Below are 26,512 nucleotides of genomic sequence, written 5' to 3' on the forward strand. Positions count from 1 at the left end.
ACTCATATTTTGCAGTTAATTTTGTAAAAACTAGAGGAAATAGAGACTGATAACAATAGAAAATTTAGGGTAGTTAATGATCAATTTACTGAAATATGAACTGAAAACAATAGCAGAATGGACAGAGTACAAGATCAGATAGATCAATATAGTAATGGAGTTTCAAAACTGGTTGTCAGAGAATGAGAAAGTCGATGTTTTAGAAAATAAATTTATTGTTTTTAAAAATGGGTATGTAGCTGAGTCAGCGAAACAATCAAAGAATATTGATGACATCAGAGTTGAACACAAGGTCATCGCAGAAAAAAAACCACCAAAATATCGCCAGCTTAAAGCAAAAATTTTAAATGTAGAAAACAGTATGCAAACTAATGCAACTGTTTTAGATCAGAAACTGTCAGCAGGTCAGGAAATTTACATTCACAAAAATCTATGTGCAAACAATGGTATTGCTTGATCCAACAGTCCTATCAAAAGTTTTCCATCAGATAATTTACATCTAGTGAATTTTCTGCACCAATGCAGAGTTAGCTCTCTGTCAGGCATGAACGACAACCAAAAAATTTAATTTCTTGAAGTATTTGTTGAAGAAGCAGCTCTGTCATGGGTAAATTTAAATTTAAGTCAGTGAGAAAAATATCTGAGTTCCAAGAAAAGTTTTTTAGATGACTTTTGTGCGGAAGCAGAACAGGGGAGAATCAAACGTGAATTTTTGAATGGTGCTAATTATAGGAATAGGGACAGCACTTTGAAAGAGTTTTCTAAGGACGAACTTAAAATATTAGCATATCTTGACAAACCATTTGACGAAATGACCTAGACTGATGCATTTAAAAGGAGGTTACCAGAAAGATTGCAGTGGTATTTAGTACACGGACCTGATGATTATTTCGAACAATTTTTATGGTATGTTGACAGGCTGGATAGGTCAGTAGAAAGAAGTGTGTACCATAATAACGGGGATTGCTGGAAATCACAGTCGGAGTACTCACAGAAAGAAAGATAATGGTAATCTCTATCAGCATCTAAGTGTCAATATGGAGAGAAATTCTGAACATCAGGAGGATAGTAACAGTGGGTACAACCACGGACATTTTACAGAGGTAACTGCTTGGGAAAGGGCAGTTTGCCTCAATAACAGACCACAGTTTTGGGGTGAGGAAACATAATAGGTACTGGATCCCCGAGTTACACTCGCGATTAGACAATAACAATAGTGTTAATGATATGGCTCATTTATCTGAAATTGAACAGAAGGAATATTAGATTTCACATTAATGTTTTGATCAAAAACTTTGGGGTACTATGTTTAATTATGGTGATGTAAGTGCTAGTCACAAAATAGAATGTGAGAGTACTGATAATTTTGATGTAATATGTACTAAATATTCCTTCTCTTGGGTGGAACACAGTGTTATTGATGTATGTAAATCAAGTGATGGTTCTTCTGGATCTGATCTAGGTGATGTTTTTTATGTAGATGAGAATGAGAACTGTGAAGTAACTGACATTAGTAAGTCTGAGACTGGTGGCATATTACAAATGAATGTAGGTGAGGTAAGTGACTTTAATGGAGGTGAGACTTGTATTGTCAGTGATGTTGTTGATGAAGTAATTTTGTAGGAATATGATGGTGATGAGTATGACGTATTTCTGGAGTTTAAGAATAATAAAGTTTCAGCGTTATTTGTAAATGTTGTTGACAATACAGGTAATATAAGTAATGTATGTGATGATGTAAGTGAGGGTCATGGAATATCAGTCCAATCAAAACAATTTTTCATTACTGTCATGAAGAGTAAAGATCCAAACAGTGAAGGTGAGGTATCTGAGCCTGGAGAATAAATATGAAAACTTTTTGAAGTTTGTTTGGTACCAGATTGATGATAACATAGGTAAAGATGCATTCTGGAATAAATTAGCAGTGGCTAGTCAGAATTTGTATCCCAACTGGTGGAATGAAGTGAAAGTGGACCTAAGCAGGAAGTGTACTTTTGACATTAATGTTTTTTGTGTACCTTCTGTAACAAGTGATAGTAGCTGTGCCATGTAATCTATTTATTGTGTTCAATTTTTACCTGACAACATGAGTAATCAAAGTAATGTTATGATACCTGTAAAGTTGATAAAACTTTGTGAAGACAGTGTGGCTGTAGCATTTGACGAAATTGAAAGTGATCTTTGTGTGAAGTGTCTGACAACAGAGAAGATGATTCAGATTCTGGGTGGACTTACATTAAACTTATGATTGATCAGTGGGAACGCAACTGTATGACTGATACATGTAGCCTGATTTGTAGTACATCTGAACAATTTAGGGACAAGATCAAGTTAGTAAGAATTTTGTGGAAATACCTTTGTGGGTGTAGAGATAAGAGGAGCTACAGGTAAGCTAAGCAAATTGGTAAAATCTCAGAAACTGTATAACTTTTAGTATAGATGTCAAGGCATTTTAACATGGATACTTAGTGATCCCTAGAGTGGAAGAAAATATAATTCTAGGTATAAATTGGATAGAGAAAATTGAGGCTTGTTTTGGATGGAGTGCTAAAGAATGGTTTATTTTGGGACCTAAAAATAATACTAACGTGAAAACTAATTTCTATATGTCAAACTGTGGGAAAAGTTTTAAGCATCTGCAAAACATTTTGAATAAAGTTGAATACCAGATATCTGATGACGAATTGTACATTCTAAAGTGAGGGAAGTAACAACTCTTAATGACCAACAAAAGAAACAACTTAGGAATTTGTTATTGAGCTTAGAAATGTGTTCAGTGAAAGGCCAATGAAAGTGAAAGGCTATCAGTGCAAACTTTACCTAGGAGATCATCAACTTTTCTTTCTCAAGCCACATAGTGCCATATAGCATACCATTTTCAAAAAGGAGAGAAGTTCAGAAAGAAATTCAGGAAATGGGAACTTGGGTAGCAATTGTGAGAAGTAGGAGTGCTTATAATAATCCTTTTGTTACATTAAGTAAGAGAAATGGTGGAGTGAGAGTTGTTTTGAACTCTAGAAATCTTAATAAGATTTTTATCAGAGAGAATGACCATCCTGAGAATTTATATGAGCTGTTACACAAATTTGATTATGTAAAATTCATCAGTAGTTTGGATTTGACATCTGTATTTCATCAGATTCCACTTGAAATTAAATCTAGAAAGTATACTGCATTTTTGTATGTAGGTACGTTTTCAGTTCTTTGTGGTACCATTTGGACTAAATGTATCTGTAGCTGAATTGATAAGAGCTCTGGAGTCAGTCGTGTGAATTTAAGTGAGTTAAAAATTAATTGTGCATGTTGATGACATTTTGGTCACTGAAAGGAAGTGGTAACAGCACTTGGATTTGTTAAGAGATGCCTTTTCAAAATTGGAATGAGGAGGTTCGACTTTGAAAATAAGAAAGTGTAAATTTGATGTGGAAGAAGTAAATTTTTTAGGTCATGCTGTATCAGGGGAAGGTATTGCACCTGATAAAGAGGAACTTGATGCTATTGCAAATTTTCCTGCTCCTCACAACAAAAAACTGCTTAAATCATTTTTTGGATTAAACCGGATTTTATAGAAAATTTTGTAGCAGCCAAGCTTTGAATGTTTCGCTCCTTTGTGAACATTTGAAGAAGAATACTGTTTCAGATTGGAATTAGGAATGTCAGGACGTTTTCGATGAGATAAAAGGACAGTTGTGTCAAAGTCAGATTTTTTCAGACTGGTTTTGTCTCTTCCTTTTTGTATTATGATGGACAGTAGTGTTTCATACCAGCGCACACTCTGCTGCAGAGTGAGAATCTCATTCTAACAGTAGTGGTGTTGGTCTGGATGCTAATTTATTTCAGGAGGTTGAAATTGATGGCAGTATTGGACTTAGACCTCTTGCATTTGCTAGTATAGTATTGCAGAAGCATGAAAAGCCATACATTGTCACTGAGAAAGAACTTTTGGCTGTACACTGGACATTGAACAAGTTTAAAAATTACTTACTTACGTCACAAATTCATCATCTACGCTGATCACAAAGCATTATGTTATTCCAAGTGTATGAGCTACACCATTACATAATTACTCGTTTGGCCTTGATTTTACAGCAGTTCAATTATGAAATCAGATACATTAAGGGCATCTGCAGATATCAAAATTGGAAATTTGTTAAGAGCATGTTGAGCAAAAAAGGAGGAGAAAGGCTGACCCTTAACATAGACAAATGTAATGTATTGCGAATACATAGAAAGAAGGATCCTTTAGTGTATGATTACATGATAGCGGAACAAACCCTGGTGGCAGTTACTTCTGTAAAATATCTGGGAGTATGCGTGCGGAACGATTTGAAGTGGAATGATCATATAAAATTAATTGTTGGTGAGGCGGGTACCAGGTTGAGATAGAGAGGAGATAGAGAAGATCCAAAGAAGAGCGGCCCGTTTCGTCACAGGATTATTTGGTAACCGTGATAGCGTTACGGAGATGTTTAACAAACTCAAGTGGCAGACTCTGCAAGAGAGGCGCTCTGCATCGCGGTGTAGCTTGCTCGCCAGGTTTCGAGAAGGTGCGTTTCTGGATGAGGTATCGAATATATTGCTTCCCCCTACTTATACATCCCGAGGAGATCACGAATGCAAAATTAGAGAGATTAGAGCGCGCACGGAGGCTTTCAGACAGTCGTTCTTCCCGCGAACCATACGCGACTGGAACAGGAAAGGGAGGTAATGACAGTGGCTCGTCACACACCGTTGGGTGGGTTGCGGAGTGTAAATGTAGATGTAGATGTAGATGTATTATAAGGTACACAAGAGTATATTATTCAGGAGACATAAGACTGAATCACATGATTGGAAACTATAGTAGACATAACAGCGTATTACGGTATATTAATAATTTTTACTTATGGACCGTCTGACAGCAACTGAATAAAACACAATTTTAGTGCCATACGCGTTTCGCTTTTATTTTCTGCAAGGCATCATCAGTGGCTTGGAATATGTACATATGTTAACTATTTTATTTACATTTTTGTCATTGTGCCTATAGGTTATATACAGTTCTGGTGGTTCGTATTTCCTATTAAGTAGTAATGTTTTGAACTGTACTTACAGGTTGCGTGGGCAATTTCCTACATACTACGCTCCTGTTGCATTTTTGGTGTTGTTCTTCTTCTTATGAACGCCAATTTGCGGTTTTTTCCCCATTCCACAACACTATGCACTGAACGCTTGTTTTAAAGCAATGCTTTGGTTTCTGTTACCGACAGTCAAATGTTTTTGCCAAAGATCGAATGTTATTCCCAAACTTATGAGTGTAACTATTGAATTATCTGTGGTCTGTTCGTGTATGCATTTGTGTGTGCGTTTGTGTGTGTGTGTGTGTGTGTGTGTGTGTGTGTGTGTGTGTGTGTTTTGTGTGATATATATTTTTTTGTGCTGTGTGTGTGTGTATGTGTATTTTGGTGTTATATATATATATACTGTATGATATTCTAAAATGTGACAAAATATATTATCATAACAAAACTTCTCCAAGTACAAACTTCAAATTTATTTAGATCAATTGAACCATGAGGACCTAAAATGTAAGAATTTCAGCATCAAGTGTCAGACCCCTAGGTAAGAAGAACCGGAGCCAATTCTACACGAAAAACTTGGAAAGTTTATTGTAATCTTCGCCTCCTCCGAAATTTTCCATAAAAAATTTTGCTTATTGTTGACCATAACTGGAATTAGAAAAGGGGGGAGGGGGAGTGTGCAAGGATTCAACGTCAACAGTAACAAACGCTATATCAGTGTAATTGTGGTCTCACGAGATATCGAATGAAGTTGCAAAAAGCATATGATCATATTTAAGAAAATGTACTGGCTTCAAGATCCCCAATGAGATCAGCGCTAAAACCATTAGACAAAAAGGTACGTGTCCGCCTACGCCTTAACATTTGCCGAAATCAGCGTTTCGTTATGAGTTACAGTTCACGAAGTAACGAGTGTTACGTATTAGTTTACTCCCCTGTATGTAACCGAGCGAGGTGGCGCAGTGGTTAAACACTGGACTCGCATTCGGGAGGACGACGGTTCAATCCCGCGTCCGGCCATCCTGATTTAGGTTTTCCGTGATTTCCCTAAATCGCTCCAGGCAAATGCCGGGATGGTTCCTTTCAAAGGGCACGGCCGACTTCCTTCCCCATCCTTCCCTAATCCGATGAGACCGATGACCTCGCTGTCTGGTCTCCTTCCCCTAAACAACCCCCCCCCCCCCCCCTGTATGTACATAAATCACGGCAGTAGATACTAAAATTTCATACGAATGAAGGAAATACCTATCTTCCCTTCCGATTGTTATGCATAAATGTTTATCAGTGAAGAGTTTGTCCATCACTCCGTATTCGAGAAATGCTATTTGTAACAGCAGAAACTGTTTCAACAAAGAGTAACGCCATGTAAAGTAGGTATTAAGGCGATCTGTCTCTACTAAATCGAAGATATATAGGAGTTTAATTACGTTTACTTCCCTGTGTTCATTCACTATCCGCCGATTATGCAACTCATGCTACTTTCAGTCATACGCGAATATTAGAGGCGCGATTTTTATCAATTCCCTTTCGTAGAAGAACTGCACTTCACAAATACTTTTCACACAACTCCAGTACCATCAGTTTACCGATGAATTCTTCCATGTTACAGGTTACTACATCGATCTATTCTAGAAATAGGTTGGTATTTTTTTAATATGATTTAATTGTGTTACGTCACAGTAATCTTGTACATCCACGTGCTACAACATGTTTTGGGAAAGGAATCCACCTTGTCTAGTCTTAATTTTCTTCTTTTTCAACCATATATGCTTCGCGAAGTTTCGCCGTCATCAGTGAGTGTATATTATTTTATGTCCAATGACTGGTAAAGATTTGGCTGGTAGTGTACATAGTTTTGAGATTATGTTATTAGTATGATGATCGTAATCTTAAAACAAAAAATAATAGAGAGCAGGCTTTCACCTGTTATTCGACAGAGTACATACCTGATGATTAGGAAATCTCACCAACACATGTTTGTGTGACATGGAAGAAAATTATGTAGGCTCAAAGGACAATGATTTCCTGAAATGTATGAAAGCAAACACAGACAAAAATTGAGATTTAACCCGATGATGAATTTGCTACATTTTCCGAGTGACGCGCACGTGCCCCTGTAAATTGCACTAGAATTCGAGGACTTTACTACAGCCAGCTTTAGTAAAGTGGCGTATCAGGGAAGAACACTGTGTGAAGAACAAATGTTTCACAACGAACGGGTTACGTGGAGCGCAGCTACAACTGGGAACAAAACGAAACGGTGCAATCAGACGGAAAGAACGCTGCAGGACCGGTGGACTGCAATTCCGTCCGGTCAGAAGTGAAGTCTCGTAATCAGAGGACTGCAAGTGTCCCAGCACCGGTACGGGCAGTGTGCGCCGCCGGATTCAAAGCCGCCCTCCCCCAAACTTGTTCGTTCGAGTGAGATGCGCGAACGAATTTAAATCGAATTCTCGTCCGCGGTATCGGGCGCGGTGGCTGCGCTTCGGTAAATCGCTTTCGTTAAAAACAGACCTCGCAGTGTCCGTCTGCGGCCCGATATCGGCGTGCACTGACCGCCAGCCGGAGAGAAATCGCCGCCCGTCGACCGGCCGGCTGCGGTCAGCCATGGGTTCCCTGCACCGCTGCGATAGCTTCCCGTCCGCCACCAGGGGCTGCTGGCCTATGTTTCACGAGACTGTGGTACAACGAAACCTCCCGAGACTGCGGGAGATGCTGATGGTTAAACTTCTAGTGGAGCATATGAAATTAAATAGTTTTTTGAAAAAAAAGAAAAGAAAATAATGACAGTTTGCGCAATGTCTTCGAAGTTCCGAATACATTTTCAGGAGGTGGTGTTCCGCAGCGCTTATATACAGAGGTGACGTAAGTCATAGAATACAGATGGCGGTAGTATCGCGTACACAAAGTATATAGGGACAGTGCAATGGAGAAGCTATCATTTGCATCTAGGCTATCCATGTGAACAGGCTTCCGACGTGTTTATGGTCATACGACGGAAATTAACAGAACGGAATGATAGTTGGAACTACACGCAAGGAACAAGGCATTTTGGAAATTGATAGGGAATTCAATATTCCGAGACTTACAGCGTCAATAGTGTGCCGAAGATATACGATTTCTACATCTACATATATACTCCGCTAGCCACCAAGCGGTGTGTGGTGGAGGGCACAATTCGCACCAAAGTCATACTCCCCCCCCCCCCCCCCTCCCCCACTGTTCCACTCGCGGACCGCGCGAGGGTTCAAATGGTTCAAATGGCTCTGAGCACCATGGGACTTAACATCTGTGGTCATCAGTCCCCTAGAACTTAGAACTACTTAAACCTAACTAACCTAAGGACATCACACACGTCCATGCCCGAGGCAGGATTCGAACCTGCGACCGTAGCAGCCGCGCGGTTCCGGACTGCGCGCCTAGAATCGCTAGAACACCGCGGCCGGCACCGCGCGAGGAAAAACGATTATCTGAACGCCTTAGTACGAGCTCTTATTTCCGTTATCTTTGAATGATTATCATTACGCGATTTGAAACTTGGTGGCAATAATATATGCTCCATATCCTCGGTGAAGATTAGATTCCGGAATTTTGTGAGCAGCCCCTACTATTTAGCGCGTCGTCTATCTGCAAGTGTGTCCCACTTCAAACTTTCTATGAGATTTTTAACACTCTCGCTATGGCTAAATGTACCGGTCACGAATCTTGCCGCTCTTCTTTGGACCTTCTCAATCTCTTGAATCGGACACAACTGGTAAAGGTCCCATACAGACGAACAGTACTCTAAGACTGGACGAACTACCGTATTGTTAGCTATTTCGTTTGTTGGAGGACTGCATCGCTTCAGGATTCTACCAATAAACCGCAATCTAGAGTTCGCCTTACCCGTTACTCGTGTAATCTGATCATTACATTTAGGATCATTTCGAATAGTCACACCCAGATACTTGACTGATGTTACCGCTTCCAAAGACTGATCATTTATTTTGTACTCATACATTAATGGGGATTTTCGCCTTGTTATACGCAGTAGGTTACACTTACTAATATTGAGAGATAACTGCCAGTCATTACACCACGCATTTATTTTCTGCAAATCCGCATTGACTGTTCACAACTTTCGTGTGACACTACTTTCCTGTAGACTACAGCATCATCGGCAAACAGTCTAAGACCGCTATCAATAGCATCAACCAGATCGTTTACGCAAATCGTAAAAAGCAGAGGAACTATTACGCTGCCCTGGGGCACGCCTGAAGTTACTCTTGTTTCTGTTGAAGTTACCCCGTTCAGGACGACATACTGATCCCTCTATGTTAGAAAACTTTCTATCCAACCGCATATGTCACTGGATAGACCGTAAGCGCACACTTTTTGTAGCAAGCGACAGTGCGGAACTGAGTCGAACGCCTTTCGAAAGACGAGAAATATGGCATCAACCTGGGAGCCGGTATCTAGAGCCTGTTGTATATCATGCACAAAGAGGGCCAGCTATGTCTCGCATGACCGCTGTTTCCTAAAACCGTGCTGGTTTCTGCAGATGAGCTTCTCAGAGTCTAGAAAGGTCATTATGTCTGAACACAAAATATGTTCTATGATTCTACAACAAATCGATGTTAACGGTGTTTGCCCAGAGCTGTAAGTGCTAATGGACAAGCAACACCGCGTGAAATAACCGCAAAAATCGATGTGGGAGATATGACAATAGTATCCGTTAGGACACTGCGGTGAAGTTTGGCGTTAATGGGCTATGGCAGCTGATGACCTACTGCGGGTGCCTTTGCTAACTTCACAACATCGCCTGCAGTGCCTCTTCTGGGCTCGTGACCAGATCGGTTGGACACTGGACGACTGAAAAACCGTGTCCTAGTCACGTGAGGCCCGATGTCATTTGGTAACATCTGATGGTAGGGTTCGAATGTGGTTTCAACCCTATGAACCATGGACGTCAGCAAGCTAGTGGTGGCTCCATAATGCTCCGGATTGTGTTTTAATGTAATGGACTGTGTCCTCTGGTTCAACCGAACATATCATTGACTGGAAATGGTTATGTTAGATTACTTCGAGACCATTTATAGCCATTCATGGAGTCATTTTTGCAAACAATGAAGAATTATTTTTAGGAATGACATTGTGCCGTGTCAACGGGCAACAACTAATCATGATTGGCTTGAAGAAAATTGTAGGTTACTGAGCGAATGATTTGGCCACCCATCGAACATTTATGAGACATAATTGAGAGGTAAGTTCGTGCACAAATTCCTGCGCCGGCGACAGTTACGCTATTATGGACGGCAACAGATATAGCATGGCTCAATATTTCTGCAGGGGGCTTTCAACGGCTTGTACTGTCCATGCCACGTTGAGCGGCTGCGCTACTCTGGGCAATATGAAGAGGTATCCCATGACTTTTGTCACATCGGTGTATATTTGAAAAATGCGATATTATCGTATAGTAAAATACTTTATTCATACAGCCAGTTTCGGTCGTGTGACCATCACCAGGTTTCCACATACCAAGTAAAATAATGCATAAGTAACATTACAGGCTTAAACTCTCTCGAATCTGTTAACGGATGTGGATGTTAACACCATCACTAACGTGGTGGAATGTCACACACCCAAATAAAAGTATTCACAGCTTCATGTTGGGCGAAATATGTAATCACTCTCGCCAGGTGAAAAAAACCATGAATGCTACACTTAAAATAAAAGTATACGATAACAGCGTTATGTGATTCATTACGAAAACGCATACCATAAAGGCATGAATGATTCACATTTGTGGAGAGATACCTTTAATCATATCGTAACATAAATTACTTCGCTGGTCTATAAAAGCTGTCCTAGTGAGTGTAGACATTCGTGTTAAAACTATAACCGGCGTTAACGCTGTAAGGAAATTCATAACATGCAGAAGCAACAGACCAGTTGACCACTCTTTACCGGTAGAAATGGTTCAAATGGCTCTGAGCACTATGGGACTTAACTTCTGATGTCATCAGTCCCATAGAACTTAGAACTGTTTAAACCTAAGTAACCTAAGGACATCATACACATCTGAGATCATCAGTCCCCTAGAACTTAGAACTACTTAAACCTAACTAACCTAAGGACATCACACACGTCCATGCCTGAGGCAGGATTCGAACCTGCGACCGTAGTAGCAGCGCTGTTACGGACTGAAGCGCCTAGGACCGCTCGGCCACAGTGGCCGGCAATGTGACCACATACTTTATACTTTATTAGAAACGATGTTTTTTATCTTCGTACTGTCTAACAAGGACCCTTATTGTTTAAACTTCTGCAGTTTCACCATCTTGCATATAGATGGAGTAAGTATGCTTCAGACGCTAACGCCAGTTTACAAAAAATAGTTCAAATGGCTCTGAGCACAATGGGACTTAACATCTGACGTCATCAGCCCCTTAGAACTTACGACTACTTAAACCTAACTAACCTACGGACATCACATACGCCCATGCCCGAGGCAGGATTCGAACCTGCGACCGTAGCGATCGTGCGGTTCCGAACTGAAGCACCTAGAACCGCTCGGCCACTACGGTCGGCGTTAGTTTACATTCACAAAACATCTCAGCCTTTACGTTTGTGTCACTTGCACTTTGTACACTCTTTATACCTGTCGGTATAAACCCATAGTCCTACGCCTTGTTGATTTGTGGACGTATGTTGATATCTTCATTACTACCATTGCTTTCTAAAAAAAGTGAATAGTTTGCTCTGAAAGTAAATGCATTTATCCTCTGTTGTCCGTTTCTCAGACTGCGACTAATGTGAAGCTATATATTACATCACACTGTCGAAACAATTGCTACAATCAGTTCTTGCTAACGCTATTCTCACATTTCATGCAAAACTTTCCAGAATTCGGTAATGTAATCGCCTTCCTTGCAGTCGAATACACAATATTTTTATCCCATTTTGTTCGTTTTCGTTCGTTGCATTTGTTCGGGGCTGGGCGATCGTGTGAGACCCAACTCTCTTTATTATTTCATGAGACCCAGAAAATATTAGATACAGGCTCCTAGGTAGATGCTATTTTTCTTGACTTCCGGAAGGTGTTCGATACAGTTCCGCACTGTCGCCTGATCAGCAAAGTAAGAGCCTACGGAATATCAGACCAGCTGTGTGGCTGGATTGAAGAGTTTTTAGCAAACAGAACACAGCATGTTGTTATCAATGGAGAGACGTCTACAGACGTTAAAGTAACCTCTGGCGTGCCACAGGGGAGTGTTATGGGACCATTGATTTTCACAATATATATAAATGACCTAGTAGATAGTGTCGGAAGTTCCATGCGGCTTTTCGCGGATGATGCTGTAGTATACAGAGAAGTTGCAGCATTAGAAAATTGTAGCGAAATGCAGGAAGATCTGCAGCGGATAGGCACTTGGTGCAGGGAGTGGCAAATGTCCCTTAACATAGACAAATGTAATGTATTGCGAATACATAGAAAGAAGGATCCTTTATTGTATGATTATATGATAGCGGAACAAACACTGGTAGCAGTTACTTCTGTAAAATATCTGGGAGTATGCGTGCGGAACGATTTAAAGTGGAATGATCACATAAAATTAATTGTTGGTAGGGCGGGTACAAGGTTGAGATTCATTGGGAGAGTGCTTAGAAAATGTAGTCCATCAACAAAGGAGGTGGCTTACAAAACACTCGTTCGACCTATACTTGAGTATTGCTCATCAGTGTGGGATCCGTACCAGATCGGTTTGACGGAGGAGATAGAGAAGATCCAAAGAAGAGCGGCGCGTTTCGTCACAGGGCTATTTGGTAACCGTGAGAGCGTTACGGAGATGTTTAACAAACTCAAGTGGCAGACTCTGCAAGAGAGGCGCTCTGCATCGCGGTGTAGATTGCTCGCCAGGTTTCGAGCGGGTGCGTTTCTGGATGAGGTATCGAATATATTGCTTCCCCCTACTTATACCTCCCGAGGAGATCACGAATGTAAAATTAGAGAGATTAGAGCGCGCACGGAGGCTTTCAGACAGTCGTTCTTCCCGCGAACCATACGCGACTGGAACAGGAAAGGGAGGTAATGACAGTGGCACGTAAAGTGCCCTCCGTCACACACCGTTGGGTGGCTTGCGGAGTATAAATGTAGATGTAGATGTAGATATCCGTTCAGTTTCCTCATGGGTCCATTAACGGCGTTTTATTATTACACAGGGCAGCTAACCCTCTGATCGAACACGCTGATCTAACCTGCCGGCTGTATCTGTTGTCCCATGGAATGTCTGGATGTGTTCAGTATCTCTGCTGAGTGTCTTTGTATAGGGGAATAATTTTTTTGTACAGAGGAATAATTTTTTGTGCATTTGGTCGTATCTCATAACTGATAGTCGAGAGGCTACTTCTAATATATGGACCCATTTGCGAAAGTCTTACGATTCCTCAGTTTTGAGCGAGTTTAATGATGTTGCAGGGAGCAGGGAAAAGAATGTCAGTCGTTGCACATATCGTCGCTGTAAATGGGTGGAGCACAAACGTATCAACTTTCGCACTCTTCCGCTATCAGCGTTCACAAAATTTCTTTCTATTGTTACTTAAAAATAGTAATTGCGTTTCCCATTGCTAAACAGCTAAATTGTTGCAGTAAAAGTACGTAAAAACCTGGTAATTTTCCGCTAACTCTGCTATAACGCACTTGTAGCTTCGTCTTACTACTAGCCTGTGATGTCACCAGCGCATCACCCAATAATAGAGCATTTTCGATCACGTGACTAGATCTTGATATTTAATGATTTTTAATTTTTAATTATATAAAAATATTTTGTGAGAATATTGACCGTAAATGGTATTTGAATTTAATAATCAGTCAGCATAACAACAAACCGAAAATTATTTTTAACACAGGAAGATAGCCTACTCTTGTGTCAGTAACTGAGGGAAGCAGACTGAAGGATTCTGGTTCTGGCGTTCGTCACGGAAGGTAGCAGACGCGATGTATCCTAGTGTCCGATTCGGAAAGAGACAGATGCAGATGCAGACTTGAGACGTGTCATCGATTAGTAAGAGGGTAATCGCGATTTCGTGAAGTGAAATGACAGGCGCAGTGGGATAATATAAATTTTTTGATAAGAATCTCGAAACGGGCATTTTATTGAGTTTAATTTCAGTTAAATCACTAAATTCTTTATCCTGATTTAGTGAATGGATCACAGCATAGCTGATCGCACCCATGTACTTACTTTGAAAGAATTGTTCCCGAAATGTCAACTGGGAGGTGGTGTTTCTCTTTTTGCATGAATGATTTAACCCATTTTTAAATGTCAATATGACTACGTTCGAAGTAATTCTCTTTTGGAATTACGAAACCTTGTGGCTCCACTTATAAGTGGTGGTGCTTTAAAATTATTTTCCCTTGGTTTTCCTCCCTTGAGGGCCCACGTGCGAAATAATGACGTGTTGGGTCAGTAATCCCATAAGGATACTGGGTTAATAATGGCATTTTCTCCTCATTTGCGTATAAAGGTCGAGTGATCTTTTTAACTTAAGTTGTTCAACTTTTAGATGTAAAAAATATTGAAAATTTAAACTAAGAGTTTACTTTCTGTAGATAGTGCAGTCGCACGTCTTATCAGCTGATGATTTCAACGTTACCATCACTATAAAATAAAAAGTATCTCACACAGCTGAGATAATTCAGACCTACCACATAATGTCATATATGACAGGAAGATTCCAGGAACGTTTCTCTCTCTGTTATGTATAGCTCCCTCATAAGTAGAATAGTTATATATTTAATTTTATGATTCTTGAGAAAATTATAGTCTTCGTAACAACAATAATTTTAATAATGACAATCTTCGTGGTAATCAATATGTGGAATAAAAAAAAGTCATTCTTACTATCATTAAGCAATTTCCTCATTAGTTTCTTGTCCAGCATAGGCCTGCTTAGTGATATCTAAGAGAAACGAATGACAGTGCTATAACAGTAATCGCGTGGAGAATAAACCGACCGATGAGGGGAAGAACTGAATGTAATAGGGTAAGATTAGCAGATGAAATGGAAAGAAGAAAACGGAGACAGAAATAGACTAGAAGGCCATACATGGTTCACAGCGTGACAGATACTGGTTCCCAGTTGAAGAGAAAGAAAACATATTGAATACGCTGTAATGGCGAAGAAGAAGGAGAAAGATTTAGTTTTACGCGAAACTACAGCCAAGGTGCTGGGGGTATCCGATATGGTACTGCTTCTGTGGAACGAGAAGAGATGCTGAGGACACCACAGACGAAAAAACGACACAGTAAGCACAGTGGAGCAGAAATTACGGCGTCTTTTCGGTCGCACCCAACACAACTGAGTAAAGGAAGGACTGACATGATAAGACAACCGAATGCTTCACAAACGCAAACGTTCAGCGCTGCCTAGAGTCCCTCAACAGACTAAAAAGTGGTGTGGGTGGAACAAAGGGTACTACGGCCAAATGGAGCTACCCTGGAGACCCATCAACTGTATGTGATTGTTGAGGCGAACAAAGCACCAAAAACCTGTACAGTACAACAGTCCTCAGTGCCCAGTTTCGTGCACACTGGAGGATCTGTTGTGGGCCAGGCACAATGCCGTCGAAGTTGTTAGTTTTGGTCAGATTATATTTAGTGTTGGTAATCTGTTTATGTATAACTATTATTATATGGCTCTATTTGCCTCACATTGTATCTCTATTTCTTTTGTACCCACTAATTTATATATTTAGTCTGTTTTTCTTTTTTTGTCTATTTTCTTATGCAACGCTTTTGAAAAGAATAAATAACCTAGAGTCGTCTAGCGGGTGTACTATTTGTGCCTCGTTGAACTACCTAACATTAGTGACCATTTGGCAGGACTAAATATCGGACGATGTTTTGTTCACTTTGAGGTTTAAATAATTCTCTAAATTTTTGGATTACGTATAGGCAGGAGAGATGTTTCCTGCATGCTGCGAGATTTTGTACTTCACAATTAAGATGCTTATCCACGATTAATCCAAGGTCTGTTTCTGTTTTTTAAAATGGCACAAGGATAACATCGACAAGTTTTGAAGAAAGTATTTCACGAAAGTATCCTTTGATCAAAGCGATTAATGAAACTTCTGACGTTCATAAGCGGCAGTCACCATTTTTAAAATTTACCTGAATGCTCTTTCGTCAGCAAATCAATTATTTAAGAATGTATTAATACTGAGTCTCCAATGGTTATGGATTTAGGTGAACAATGCCATCTAGATGATTTAATACATTTCTTTATTTATAACGACGTTTCGGCTAGTGCTATCATCAGATCACTACTCCGAGCATGCCAACCGACCTAGAGTTTTAATTAAAGAATATCTATGCTTCGGAGTGATGCCAGCCGCCAGTTGCTAACAAGAGTTGGCTGTTGTCACCCAACGTTGTCTTTAAGTTTTACTTAAACTGATACTGAACGTTCTTTTATAGGCTGCAGGTTTTGCTTTGATGATGACAGTAACCGAAACGTCATTGGAAATATGGTAATATTTTAAGGGGCTACACGACTGTCTTCATATAAATTTAAGAACGGATATACGAAATAGTAGATGCGTGACGTTTCATCAATTCCCAAGACGCCACTGGAACTTGTGTAACTCCCATTACGTGGCATAACTTCAAATTTTCTCGGCCTGTGCGTGGCCAGGAGGTATAATTTGTATTACGCTTCCGGCAGGATAACAAGCGTTCGGTGAAGACCAACAGCGGAGAAAACGTCGCCTGCCGTCTGGCGGCCGCCTCGGTGGGAACGCAGGCGGCACGGAACATCAATCATTCATACCGAAAGCCGCGCGGGAACGTCTTGTCAGCGGGGTTGATTAATTCCGAGTTTCTGGTTCAAAACGCGCCGCTGCGGGCTGCCGACTGCGCCATTCGCCGAGTCAGAGGCAGCCGCGTGGGCTGGTTGGTCCCAGGGGCGCCGCCACCGACGTCTTGTTTAGCGCGAGCTGAGCGCCGTCTGCGGTCGTGTTTGGTGCAACTGGAGGACAGCCAGGCAAAGATTAGCAAAACGGGTAACTTGGTTATCTCCCAATAGGGGCTGCGGTCTTGCGAGACTATCGATCACTGAATTCCGTTTGAGAGCTAGCATCAGACTCAAACGTCTGTCAGTCAGTTTGTATCACCCGCAGAAACTCATGGGATCCCAGTGGGGTCACAGTTTCTCACTCTCTCCCCCACCCTCCCTCCCCTTCTCCCCAATATAATTTTGTGTCATTCCCGCTTTTAATGTACCGCAGTTGCCAATGACTTGATAGTAAAACTATGAAGTATTCGAAAAATACTGGCCAGGTATTTAGAGACCTACATGGTTTTCATTGATTTCAATACATTGCGGGCGAATCTCGAGATGACTCGTGCTTCACGGGCCATATGTTGAGGACGGATCTCGAGATAACTCGTGTTTACTACATGCTATCTGGAAAAGCCATATGCTGATATAGAGCGTCATTCAAATGAAAGATTGTATTTGAAGAGCACTCTTCGCATGCACAACAAATCGGAGGAGCGTGGGGAGTACTATCATCGCTTGATTGATTTTAGGAAGTCCGTCGATGTGGAGCGCTTCTCCGGAGTAAAAACGGTGATTCGGCAACTGCAGACGGAGAAAATTTTGCACTGGTCGTGATTTGCATAACGTAAATGACCATCCAAGTGTTACCCTTATCCAGAAATGGATCAAAACGTTGGAGGAGGTCGGTTCAATATTGGCCAAACCGAAATCTTGGCGACCAAGGTCACCAAGAATGAGTGAATCCTTGGGGAGTGTAAATCAGTCCGTTCGTGACGATCCTAGCCTATCTATTCATAACCATACACGCACTTTAAATGTATATAGGACATCAGTGCAAAAAGACCATAAACTGCATTCTTACAAAATACAATTGGTGCAAGAATTATAGCCTCAGGATACCGGGCATAGGCTGCAGGTCCTTAACGATGTGAGTGACTGCCGTTTATTTAACATCTTGTTTTCTGACGTGGCTCACTTTTACCTGAACGGCCACGTCAATAAGCAAAACTGCAGTTGCTAGAATATAACCAGACCAGAAGCATGAGGAACCCTTTCATTCGCTGGAAGTTACTGTATGGGCTACTGAATCGTAGTGGGAGGCTGTTGCCAGGGACGAAGGGAGCATGAGCAGCACATGCAGGGCGTTTTTAGAGCAGGTGTTTATCTCTGTATCTTTGTAGCTTACGAATTAAGTGGAAGGAATATTTATTTACGCATGTAAAAGTAAATAACGTAAGTCTTTCTGCGAAGCTGTGAACATAGTTTATTTAGCTATTTTCCAGAAAGTGACAGCGAAAATTCGTAACTTTTTAATCAGAACAAAAGTTTATCATATCGTCTAGTTGATGTACTTCATCAAATTATGTACGAAATCAAATCAGATTGTACACCACCTGATGAAAAGCGTGCGGACACTCCTTTGTAATGTGGAACTGATCACCAGATGTCAGGTAGTATGGTCCCGCCAGTGTACAAGAAGACAGGGAGTATTGTGTTGTCAGTACAGAAGCAATTACAGCATAAGAAGTCCACCAGGGGAACTCTGTGACTTCGGAACTGGACTAGTCGTATCATTGTGGTGGTAAGTTCCTACGGGACCAAACTGCTGAGGTCATCGGTCCCTAGGCTTACACACTACTTAATCTAACATAAACTAACTCTTGTCCTGGGAAGGCGCCCTAGACCTCGCGGCTATTCCGCGCGGCTTCATTTCATGTCACCTAAGTAAAAGTTCAATCGGGGACAACTGAATCCTGCCCGAATCGACTGTCGGTGATGTGACTGTGAAATGGAACCGCGAAGGAACAATCACAGCTAAATCAAGACCCGACATACCTCACGTACAAACGGACAGGAACCGTCGAGCATGGGGGAGGACGGGTGTAAGAAAATGACGCATGAAATCAGCGGAAGAATTCACTCGTCAGTTCCAAAACGCTACCAGCAGTCCAGCTGGTACAATGACTATGTGTAAGGAGTCGAGCAGCTCAAGAGCAACTCATTTCTGTAGTTGAGGCAAATGGAAGCAGTGTTTGAGTGGTATAAAGAGCGATACTACTGATAGTGCGAGACTGGAAACGAGTGATATGAAGCGATGAATCACGCTGTATCCGCGGCAATCCGATGGAATGGTTTGAGTATGACGAATCTCTGGAGAATGTTACCTGGCATCATGTACCGCACAGTATGGAGTAAGTCCTCGTATCGCGCTTAAAAACCGCTAAATGTGTAAGAATATTAACATATTATGTAACACAGTGTATTGAGCACAGGAGAGGAACAGTTCGGAGGTGATTGTTTGTATCAGTATGACGATGCACCCTGTCATAAAGCAGCTCTCTGAGCCAATGGTTTGTAGACAATGAAATTCCTGAAATGGACTGACCTGCTTATCGTCCTGACCTGGACCCAATGGAACACCTTTGGAATAAGGTAGAACGTCGACTTCGCTCCAGATTACAGAGACGTAACTTTTTAATAAGAACTTAAGTTTTTCCTGTCATCTAGTTGATGTAGTTAAACAACTTTTGTACAAAATCAAATGAAATCAGATTTCTATCAACTTTAGTTAGAAAGAAAAAAGTTGAATATTCTGTCGACGGAATATTGCATTTAAGGAGATATTCATACGAATGGCCCATTACCTGAATGAAGAACACAGTGTGCCTTCTTAACGGCTTGCAGACGCCATGTACACCATCTAATCAAAAGTGTACAGACACCTCTTGAGGAAGAATCCACAGACGTTCAGACACCTCATTGAAAGTGACCCCGACAGAGTTCGAGCCGTATGAAGGCCAAAAGTGCACACATCCCATATTAATTTCAGCTAATAGAAGACAATTTTGATCTGATGGTGGAAAGTTGCTGATCATCGTACACCCGCCTGCTTAGCTGATTGGTAAAGTGTTTGCCTTCCATGCAGCGGGCCCTGGTTCGAATCCCGACCGGATTAGGGGTTTTCTCCTCCCGTGGACTGGGTATTGTTTCATCGTCTTCACATCATCACCGACTCACAAGTCGCTCAATGTGACGTCACCTGAAATACGACTTGCAATCCGGCGGCCGAACTCCCCCGAATGGAGCCTCCCGTCCATCTATGCAATACGATCATTTTTTTCCATCGCCAATTAGCGCCACGCATTCGCAAAGTACTTTTTCCTCGAAGTCGGTGTCCAGCACATAATAACATAATAGCTCTTGTATCTCTTCGACTACAATACTTCGCGGTATAGGCATTATCTGCTTCAAACGCACCGTGTTGCCAAAGTCGAGTATCAGAAACAAGTTAGCGCGCTCAGTTTAAGTGTACGCCAGGTTCGTTCCACGTCAATATCCGCTATGCTGGCGCACTCTAATCTTTCTTGTATAAGACTACGCAAGGATACATTCAACAATCTAATTGAAAGTTACTCCAAACTGCATATCGAGGACTCCAGCAACTTTAAATCTCGTCACTAGGTGATTTCGAACGAGCACTGAGCTGTAAATTAACGAAAATGGTCACTCGTTTTAACGACCCACTTAACGGAAAATCCAGCCACTAGAACACCCATATTAATACACACAATTATTAATAGCATTCTGCATACGCCCCTAAATCTTTGAATGCTTCTAGCATCTTAACTAAATTTCAAAAAAATTTGATTTAAATTGATTTTTGCACATTTGGTTTTTATGGAACAGCTAAACAATAGAAAAAAATAATTAAACGAACTATGTTCATAACTCCGCAAGATTAGTGTCGTTTCTTACTTTACCTGTCTAAATAAATATGCCTTTCACTTTGTGTTTCGTAAGTTACGGAGCTGAACACCTTATCTGAAACATAACGTGCGTCACAATATATGTTTCCCATGGCAGGATAACAGTGTGAGGAGCGGCTCGCTATTTCAGAAGGTACTTTGTTCGGTGACATAGGGATCTGAGACGACCAAGAGAAGTGGTGCCAGCCTGTCACAGGAGATTTGGTAGCGCACCGATTCCGTTACGCGGCGTTTAGACAAGATCCAGACGAGATCTCCGTGTAGGCTACGATCTTAATATTTTCAGTTTTCAGTTTGTAACACCATAGCTCTAATGGTCTACTGATTTATTTTGCCTTTTTGTTTTACTTAATGCTACATCGTTGAGCTTCTGTAAGTGTGTTTGTTTGAATCGATAACACAAAATTGTATACTCCTTTCTTTGTAAAAACTTTGATGTCTTTTAGAGTGTAGAAAGTGTAATCTCTGTAATATACACAACACGAGCAAATGATGTTTTGTCTTTGTCATATAATCTCTTTGGTTATTTTCAAAATTAAGTAATTTTATTTAAATAATTTTGTGTAGAACTACTAATAAATGCAAATGTTCTGTTTTATTTAAAATGTTTGTTTGCTGTTATGTAAACTGTTGACCTTCGCTTAGGGTTCTTAGTTATTTTGTATGTAAAAGGTGTTGTGGTTCCCCTCGGGAGCGGAACTGTGTAGCGCGCGCAAATTATGGTTGGCCTATGTAGAAAAGGTGGAACAAAGAGTCAGTCGGGGATGAGCTACCAAACTGTCAACTGCTCATGTAAAAGTTGTGTATTGTGCTGGTTCCGAGAGTGGCTTTTCCTGGCGCTTTCCAATGCCTCGGATGGATGGATAAAGAGCTGGAACTATTCTGGAATTACTATCTATCATCGCCACCAAGAAATGACAGAGTCCAGCAATTCTACCTGCAAATCCACCTTCCAACATGCAATCGCCACCACATTGCGCAATCACTGTAATGGAACATTACAGTAATGTACAGTGAAGGATCAGCTAATAGGATGTTATAGTATACCCAAATATAAGGTAAAATTTGAATGAACTCTTGTACCTACCGTGATTTATCATCAGTCGCATATCCACTTAGGGTCCCTCCAACTCTAAAGTGTTTATTGAGTGTCCTTTATTGAAAACATACTAAAATTAATATGGCAATAGAGTGTGCTAAGATTAATAATGTTTGTTGAAAGGATGTAACAAACATCTCAATTTTGTGTTTCCCTACAGTAAAAGTTCAGAACTGCAACCGTTGAGAGTGATATGTTCATACTTGCTAAGTGTTTCACTGATGTAATGAAAGTGTTTAGTTTGCTCTGCTACAGTGGTCAAGATTAAGGCCCCCGTCCATTGAAAGTAGTTCAAATGCACAAAGTTACTTAAATATGGAAAGTTTCAATTACTCTTCCTATTCATGTGAAATTCTGTACAATATTGGGTTCCTCTTGTGCATTAAGAGTGCATATTAATGTTGTAACAGGATCAACAGTTTGTCTATTGTGCTCACACTAGATAACGATTAATAGAAAGACCACTATCTACGAAAACAGTAATTTCTTTATTCAAAAGACATTGATAAGTAATTTGTTAGTGAACTCCATTTAATTTTCATCCTAAGTAAAAAGGTGTTTATTAGTGAGAGACTTAATCTATGCACAATAGCTAATTTTGCTGTACACCATATCTATATTTCATGTCAGCTAGGAAAATGTTTGAAAAGTAATACTGAACCTATGTCCAATGTATGATTCTACAGTGAATATTAATAGTAATGTCATAAAGACCATTCAATTTGAATAAGCCATGATAGTAATAGTGTGACGGGTTATAAGGTTATATTTATGCAAATAGTTTGCTCTGATCTGGTAGCTCCAACCTTAACGTGAACATACCGTATTCAGGTGTCGGAGTTCTTTGCACTCGCATGTGGCAAAGTATGGGTTGTGTTTGTCCATTAAAGTTACTCATACTTATTTTCTTGAACAAGAATGTCAATCATTCTCTTGCCTAATTAGGCTGGCGACCGTTTTCCTTACTCTTTGAGCGGTGTAGATAGGTAAAATATTGATTGTTATTGTTTAAATATTTACGTAATTCTAACTTTCACTTGCGATAAGCAACCTCCGTTAGGTACAACACGGTCAACATAACAAAATTCCTCTCAGAGGGTAACACTGTTCTATTGCTTTATACCATAATTACTTTAGCAAGATAGTTTTTATCTCACGACCTGCCTCCAACTTTAAGGTTATGGTATAGCAGTAGCAGATGATAGTGTTGTAAGTGATATTCATTAATAGCTGAATCGTATTTCCGTATGGTTAACGGTGTATGTTTACAGTGAACTCACCGCGATAATACCTTTGTTTTCCATTTTTTAATGCTACTACCCGCAGTCCTATCAGAAAACACAAACTTAACACCACGATAGGGCTACCGCCTTCGAAGGAACACCTCAGAAGTATTGCAACACAGAGCAGGTAGGAGACTGACTGCCTACTCAGGAGTCTGATTCAAAGCCGGAGTAACCTCGCCATGGCCACGTCACTGACGTTTCCCTCGGTGTATCCGAGCGGCACCGAATTCACTGTGCAGAGGTGAAACTTCTCCTTCTAATTAGCAGTGTTAGGACCTACGTGTGAGAGGGACTTTTTAACTTCACTATCATTAAATACGATTCCATCCCCCCCCCCCCCCCCAATTCGACTCATCATTTGTAGATTATACGATTTGCTTCACAGTTGATTAACAGGAAGAAAGAGAAATAAACGGAAGATTAAAAATTCTCTGTAATACTTTTTTTAGCCCAAAAAGTGCTTGTAAAACCAATTGTACGTGAAACAGAAAGCTTACAATCAACGTATGTTCCGAATGATACTTGGAATTTTTATATGAAAACTTTTCAGAACTGATGGTTGATCAGCAAGAAATGTAGAGTGACAGGCATTATCATCGACTTGTTACGATTGACATTTACTTCAATATGGCTTCATCTGGGAGTTGTAACCGCGTTGCTGAAACCGCTGAAGTAATCAATTAAACACCTTAGTTTGATTTATTGTGTTGTACCACCCACTGGCAGGAACTTACTGTGCATTTCGCTGGTCTGACATCCTCAGAAATGTAGAGTAAATCGGTCAGTGAACGTTGCCGTAGTGGGGCGTGATGTTGATCCTCTGTGGTAGCTTACCTGCAACAAAAGGAAGCAAAGATTATGTGAAAGTCGTTTGGCGGAACAACGCTTCTGTTAAAAGTATAGTGTTTGCTATTAAATAGAGTCAGTATGCTGTGCGCAGTTGGTGCCCGATCGTCATATAATTCCGTTTTATACAAGGTGTAAACTAAAACTGTTTACAACTTACCACAATAGTGAATGTGAAGTTGAGACGAACAAATTGATGCAGGATGCTTGTGGTCTATTAGGCCAGGAAACGACCTGAAATGGGCCAACAAAAATCAGCTAAACTACGGCGCATGAACATTCAGCAATATTTTAGTTAAAATCGTCTTCGAATGTCAAAAACCTCTAGCCCTTGCACTTAGAAAGTGTAAAAAGATCTTTGCGCAAATTTTAATTCGAATTATTGAGAGTTTTAACAGCATAAAATAACAATTAAAGCGGTTTGTTTGTCTGGGCTTCTTTAAAAGAAACTACTTCTGTGGCTGTAAGGTCTAAGGTTAGATGCAAATATTACCGTACTCAGTTTTTCCATAATGTTTTCAAAAGTTTTTTTTTTTCTTTCATTACCTTCATACAAAAGTTAAATGTGGTCATAGTAACGAAATAACCGATTAAGCATACGCTGTTGCTTAGTTGAGGTGGCTTTTGTAGGCCAATTTTTGTTATTTCCCGGCTATATAGACCATAAGCGTACTATATCAAACGGGTCGTCTAAATAGTTATACAGTGAGGTGACGTAGCGATATGCATGTATACAGACGGTGGTAGCACCAAGTAGACAAGGTATAAAACCGTAGTACGGGGCAGAGCTGTCATTCGTACTCAGGTGATTAGTATGAAATGGTTTCCGACGTGGTCACAGCCGCATTAGGGGAATCAACAGCCTTTGAACACGGAATGGTAGATGAAGGTAGAGGCATGGGACCTTCAATTTTTGAAGTCGATAAGGAATTCAATATTCCGAGATCCACAACGTCAAGAGTGTGAAGACAATACCTAATTTCAGGCATTACCTCTCACCACCAACAAAGCACTTTCACTTAACGACCGAGAGCAGGGTCGTTGGGGTAGAGTTGTGTGTGTTAACAGAAAAGCAATATTGCCTGAAATAAGAGCAGAAATCTATGTGAGACGTACGGCGGACGTATCACTTAGGACACAGAGGCGAAATCTGACGTCATTGGGGCTGTGGCAGCAGACGACCGACACGAGCGCCTTTGCTATTGCACGACATCGCCTACAACGCCTCTCCTGGGCTCGAGACCATATCGGTTGGAACTTAGACTACAGGCCTGGTCACATGAGTCCCAATTTCAGGTCGTAACAGCTGCTGGTAGGGTTCGAGTGTGTAGCGCGCTCCACGAACCCATGGACTCAAGTTATGAACAAGGCACTCTGCAAGCTCTGTAATAATGTAGGCTGTATTTACAGGGAATGGACTGAGTCCTCTGGTGCACTACGGCAGAAGCAAGAGCTCTGACAGGAGATTACGAGTTATCCAGTACTTCTGCCACCTGAGTATGTCAGATTCTGTGAAAAATAAGATAACGTGTCATTTCCTGTCCGCACCCACATGCCTGTTCCGTTCGCTAGTGCGGACGCCTGATTCCGTTACCCTTTTTGGCCCTTGTTCCACCTGGATATGATGGACTGTTTTTACAGTAACCCTTCTAAATGGGTTGCTGTCTGGGCCGACAATACTTAAATAAGAGTGATTGATATTCCATGATAGCTGGCGTTTTCCAGCACAAGTTGAAGAGGTTGATAAGAAAATTACGAAAATCCGGTTAGGAAGCTACTGATAAGTTTTGTAAACAGTAGTGTTACTAATGTAAGAAGCAAATGACCATATGAAATATCCAACTTCAGCTCTTATCGCTGATTTTCAGGAAATTTTAAAAATAATTTCGTGAACCTGGTTGGAGCTCGTAGGCAGGCAACCCCATAGGGATGGAGGAACCCAGTGCGACGAAAGTGGTGTTTTACGTGTCGCGTGTATGAAGTCGGGAGTGAGAGATCCTCATTCATCAGTAATGTTGCTTTGCCCGTAGGGAACGAATTGAAACAGTTTTTAAGTACGTTCAAGTGAAAGGGCGTAGAATTCTAATTAACCACATTCCGGTTGTCTAGGGGGGAGGGGGTTGGGGCGGGAAGTGCTGCGATTTTGTGAGCCCAGACGTGCTACATAGGGCGACGCCTTATTATCAGATAGTGGGGACTTATTGGCTAGTTGGAGGTCACGGTAAAAATGACGCGTTTGGCGACGTTTGGTTGAAACCAACAGATTCCACTTTAAAATGGAAGAGTGGTTTTTAGTGTCACTTCTTTCAAAATGGTTCAAATGGCTGTGACCACTATGGGACTTAACTTCTGAGGTCATCATTCCCCTAGAACTTAAAACTACTTAAACCTTACTAACCTAAGGACATCACA

Source organism: Schistocerca serialis, chromosome 1, assembly GCF_023864345.2.
Source record: "Schistocerca serialis cubense isolate TAMUIC-IGC-003099 chromosome 1, iqSchSeri2.2, whole genome shotgun sequence".
Lineage (NCBI taxonomy): Eukaryota > Metazoa > Arthropoda > Insecta > Orthoptera > Acrididae > Schistocerca > Schistocerca serialis.